Consider the following 5,356-nt stretch of genomic DNA (forward strand, 5'->3'; position numbering starts at 1 on the left):
AGACTACATCACAGGCTATGATACAGTAAATAGTCATTGAGTTCAGAATACTTCCCACATAATAAAACATAAAGCATATTTGAGTGCTAAAGCTTCATTCATTCTTAACATTGTAGATGCATTTAGAAAAAAAGAAAAACCTTAGAGGTTACCTACTTTTCAAGACTTCACTTGGTGCATCATATAGAAGGACTTCCATATGCTGACTTATTACTTAAAACAATGAAGTCCCCAATAGAAAGCATTTCTTTGCTTGGAGTGTCCTTTAATGTACCTGTCTTAGGAAGCTTTGGTGGTGGTAGGTAGCTGGCTGAGGGTTCAGGGAGATAGACCCTGCCTGTGTCTCTATCTTTCTATTAGAGACCTATTGCCTCTCTCACCTTATCTGAGAAGGGATTAGAAGACTGGTCGCATTGCATTAGCATGGACTTTGAAATGGCAATCTCGTAATCAAATTCCAGTCTCAGCATTCATTTCCCAGTAAATTAGGGCAGGGTACTTAATTTTTCTGAGAGGCAGTTTCAGCAGTGATACAATTATATCTGCCTCATAGACAGGAGTTAGATCCAGATTTTATGGGACCTAAAGCAATACTTTTGGGAGTGCTCTTTAAGGAAAATTATACAAATAGGAATGATTGTGAATATTTATTTAGAATTAACAAAGAAATCACAATAGAATAGAAATTTGAAGAAGCTGACAAATTCATCATACATTAAAAAAATTCACCTCTATAATTAACTGCCAGGCATATCATTTATTGTACTTTTTCTTTGGCTTTGGCTATATATTTTCTGATTAGTTCTTTATAACACTTCTAAACTATTGTTTTCTTTAGAGAGAATGGTATTCAATATTTCCACTAGCATGGTTGATTTTTTTTTTTTTTTTTTTTTTTGCGGTACGCGGGCCTCTCACTGCCGTGGCCTCTCCCACTGCGGAGCACAGGCTCCGGATGCGCAGGCTCAGCGGCCATGGCTCACGGGCCCAGCCGCTCCGCGGCATGTGGGATGTTCCCAGACCGGGGCACGAACCCACGTCCCCCGCATCGGCAGGCGGACTCCCAACCACTGCGCCACCAGGGAAGCCCATGGTTGATTATTTTTAAATTAATAATGACAATTTAGAAAAGGTTCTTTCAGTTTCACAAATAAGTATTGATTATGTCATGTGGATTTTAAAAATTATTTTGAAACTTGGGAAACTTCCATTGAGTTTCTTTTGTATATGAAATATTTCAGATATACTTTCTGTAGTATTGCTATAGGTTTGTGTCCTAGAAACATAGGAATTTTATTAAATTTTATTTTACATAATTCTCATTTTTAAATTCATGATGTTTTTGTAGTCACACATATTACTGAGTATATGCCTGACAGAGAGAAATTCTCCTCTGATTTAGGCGCTGATGAGAACTAAATACTCTTCTTACAATTTTATACTTCTTATGACTAAAAGAATATTCCAATAACAACAACATCTTTTTAAAAATATTTATTTATTTACTTGGTTCTTCTGGATCTTAGTTGCTGCACGTGGGCCCCTTAGTTGTGACATGTGAACTGTTAGTTGCAGTATGCATGTGGGATCTAGTTCCCTGGCCAGGGATCGAACCTGGGCCCCCTGCATTGTGAGCGCAGAGTCTTAGCCACTGCACCACCAGGGAAGTCCCAAATCTTTTGAGATCTGTCCTTTTCATACCTCTATTATTTACATATTTCTTTTGTTGTGTATCTTGGGACACATTTATATCCCATCGTGATCTGTGGCTGTAAAAGTTTGTGATATGGTGATGGGTGACTCAGCACAGGGCCATTAGGGGTACCCACCATTCCTATACAGTGGATCCAAAATGCCTTGACGGTACATGAAAGGGATTTCATCTACTAAATACAAAGTTTATGTATCCCCAACTCAACTTCTGATACCAGCTAGCAAAGATGCCCATGGATGCTTCAGTGTTCCCTGACACAAAAGGAGAGGTGTGACAGAGGGGAAATTGTTGCTTGAAGAGATTATCAGTCTTAACTAACTGTCAAAATATTTTTTTAACATCTTTATTGGAGTATAATTGCTTTACAATGGTGTGTTAGTTTCTGCTTTATAACAAAGTGAATCAGTTATGCATATACATATGTTCCCATATATCTTCCCTCTTGCGTCTCCCTCCCTCCCACCCTCCCTATCCCACCCCTCTAGGTGGTCACAAAGCACCTAGCTGATCTCCCTGTGCTATGCGGCTACTTCCCACTAGCTATCTATTTTACGTTTGGTAGTGTATGTCATGAAGAACCTAGGGGTAAGAGAGGAATAAAGACACAGACTTACTAGAGCGTGGACTTGAGGATATGGGGAGGAGGAAGGGTAAGCTGTGACAAAGTGAGAGAGTGACATGGACATATATACACTACCAAATGTTGAAATATCTTAACTGTATAAATTTAATATAGGGCCATATGAAACAATGGCTAGGGTCTCACCTTTGAGTCTTTGTGAGCAAATGGCTCTGAAGTTTAAGATTCATTAGGTACATGGTAAATCTTCTGGTTTAATGTTTACTGAATGTGTAAATTAAAGAACGTATTCAACTGTATATATTTTGATATCCCCACAAAAGCTACTGACATATAATGCAATAAAGGAATACCACCTATTTTTCTATTTCAAATTCAGAAATTCTTATGCTAATTAGAAACAAGGTTCTAGATACAATATTAATAAGATTCTTCTTGGTCCTCATCATCAATAAAGAATTGACCAGATATTTCCAGCTTAATTTTTTAAGTCAGAGAGTAGCATTTTTTTTTTTTTTTTTTTTGCGGTACGTGGGCCTCTCACTGTTGTGGCCTCTCCCATTGCAGAGCACAGGCTCCGGACGCGCAGGCTCAGCGGCCATGGCTCACAGGCCCAGCCGCTTCCGCAGCACGTGGGATCTTCCCAGACCGGGGCACAAACCCGCGTCCCCTGCGTCGGCAGGCGGACCCTCAACCACTGTGCCACGAGGGAAGCCCCAAGAGTAACATTTTATTAAAATACAACCATATACATTTAAATTATAAACCTCAGATTAACAATTGATTAAAATATACAAACATCTTGGTAAAATTAAGTATTTTCCTATTTTTTCTGAATTTTTTTTGATAATTTTATCATGAAAAAAAAACCTGTAATCATTTTACATCGTCTAAAGAAAATAATTTAATAAACCTATTAGGGCATTATTGAAGGTTTTATTATCCTGTAATAACTCCTTAATAATGAAAACATTCTCTTGAAAAGAATTTATTATTATTATCATTTTTAGAGGTCTAGCTCTTGTCGACTGAAAAAGATACACAACCTAAAAGTTGGGAATTGTTTTATTTGGCAGACAGAACTGAGGACTTAAGCCAGGAAGATAACTTCTCAGCTCTGAGGGATGCTCTGAAGAGATAAGAAAGGAGACAGGATATATAGGAGTTTTTGCAACAAAACCATGCAGTCTGAACCAGACACCAAAAGATTACTGTTAATTAAAGAAAAACAGACATCTCAAGTTAATGAATTTATTGCTTTTCTATGTATGGGAACATGCAAGAGTCTGGGCTCTTTAAAATCATTCCTTTGATATGCACCTCAGCTATCTAGGGCCAGTATCCTGTTCTTTTCCATCCTGAATCCCCTTAGGGTACACAGTCTGGGGCTGCTGAAGTGGCTGATGGTTGATGGCTTGATGGCTGCAACATCCTTTGTTTACTGATATGGTGGGTGACTTTCTTTGTAGACAATCCCCTGGGTGATGATTTTGCATGAATTCCAGAAATTCTCTAACATTTTTATCAGCTTCTTGAAATTCTGAGTGTTAGAATTTGCCATTTCACTTGATAATCAATTTGAATTCCATTTCCATTATATTTTGTAATATCTAATATATAGAAAAGTTAGACTGGTCAAACAGACAGGGATACACATTATTGTAAAATAGGGACAGCTGATTTGGGGAAGAGTGTATCAGTCTGCTTGGATCACCATGCCAAAATACCAGACTGGGTAGCTTAAACAACAGAAAATATTTTGTCACAGTTTTGAAAGCCAGAAGTCCAAGGTCAAGGTGCAAGCAGAGTTGGTTTCTGGTGAGAACTCTCTTCCTGACTTGTAGATGGACACCTTCTCATTGTGTCCTTACATGGCCTTTTCTCTGTGAATGCATAGAGAGAAAGAGAGAGAGAGATCTTTGGGGTGTCTCTTCCTCTTCTTATAAGCACACCAGTTCTAAAGTGTTAGGTCTCTAGCTTTATGACTTCATTTAACCTTAATCTTCTTTAAAAATTCTATCTCCAAATACAGTCACGTTGGGGGTTTAGGGCTTCAACATATTAATTTTGAGGGAACACAATTCAATCCATAACCAGGACTAATATAACAAATTCTCAGTTTATTAAAAATATGTTCATATTAATGTTATTTTGCTCTGAACTCTGCATAATGAATATTTAGATAAGAAATAGCCACTGTACTGTAATTTTTCTTTCAACATGTTACATATTCACTCTTTTCTCTTCTTGTCTGCATGTGTTCTAAAGAGAAGTCCCATGTAATTCTTATCTTTGTTCCTTTATAACCATAATTCTTTTTCTCTTCTTTCGAGATTTTTCTCTTTGTTTAGTTTTTTTGCAATTTGATTATGATACACCTAGGTGTTTGTTTTTTGCAGTTTATCCTGCTTGATGTTCTCTGAGCTTTCTTGACCTGTAGTTTGGCGTCTGTTACTAATTTTGGAAAGCTCTCTGTCATTATTTCAAACAGTTCATCTGCACCTTCCCTCTTTGTTCTCTTAGTATTTCTATAATATGTATGTTTTACTTTTGAAATTGTCTTACAGTTCTTGCATGTTCTGTTCTTTATTTTTTTCATTCTTTCTCTCTTTTCATTTTAGAATACAGAGTTTCTACTGACATATTTTCAAGCTCACTAATCCTTTTTCAGCTGCGTTCAATCTACTACTGGACCCATTAAAGGCATTTTTCATTTCTGTTGAAGTTTTTTTTTCTAGCATTTATTTTTATTCTTTCCATCTCTCTGCTTATAATACCCATCTCTTCTTTCATGGTGTTCACTTTTTCCATTAGGATTCTTCACATATTAATCATAGTTATTTTAAATTCCTTATCTGATCATTTCAAAAGCTGTGTCTTTTCTGAGTCTGGTTCTGATTCTTGCTTTGTCTTTTTGGATTGCGTTTTTCTTGCCTTTTGGTATGCCTTGTAATTTATTATTGAAAACTGGGTAATAGCAACTGAGATAAATAGGCTTTTAGTGTGAGGTTTCATATTAATCTGGCTGGGCATTGGACTGTGCTTAATGATTACTATAGCTG

General features: G+C 36.9%; 1 non-coding gene across 1 annotated transcript; it reads right to left on the reverse strand.

Annotated features, from left to right (window-relative positions):
* Window positions 1-1,593: 1,593 nt before the first annotated feature.
* TRNAV-CAC (transfer RNA valine (anticodon CAC)) lies at window positions 1,594-1,666 on the reverse strand. The gene has a single exon. It is a non-coding gene; the product is annotated as a tRNA-Val (tRNA).
* Window positions 1,667-5,356: the final 3,690 nt, after the last annotated feature.

The sequence above is a fragment of the Mesoplodon densirostris genome, chromosome 6 (assembly GCF_025265405.1).
Source record: "Mesoplodon densirostris isolate mMesDen1 chromosome 6, mMesDen1 primary haplotype, whole genome shotgun sequence".
Taxonomy (NCBI): domain Eukaryota; kingdom Metazoa; phylum Chordata; class Mammalia; order Artiodactyla; family Ziphiidae; genus Mesoplodon; species Mesoplodon densirostris.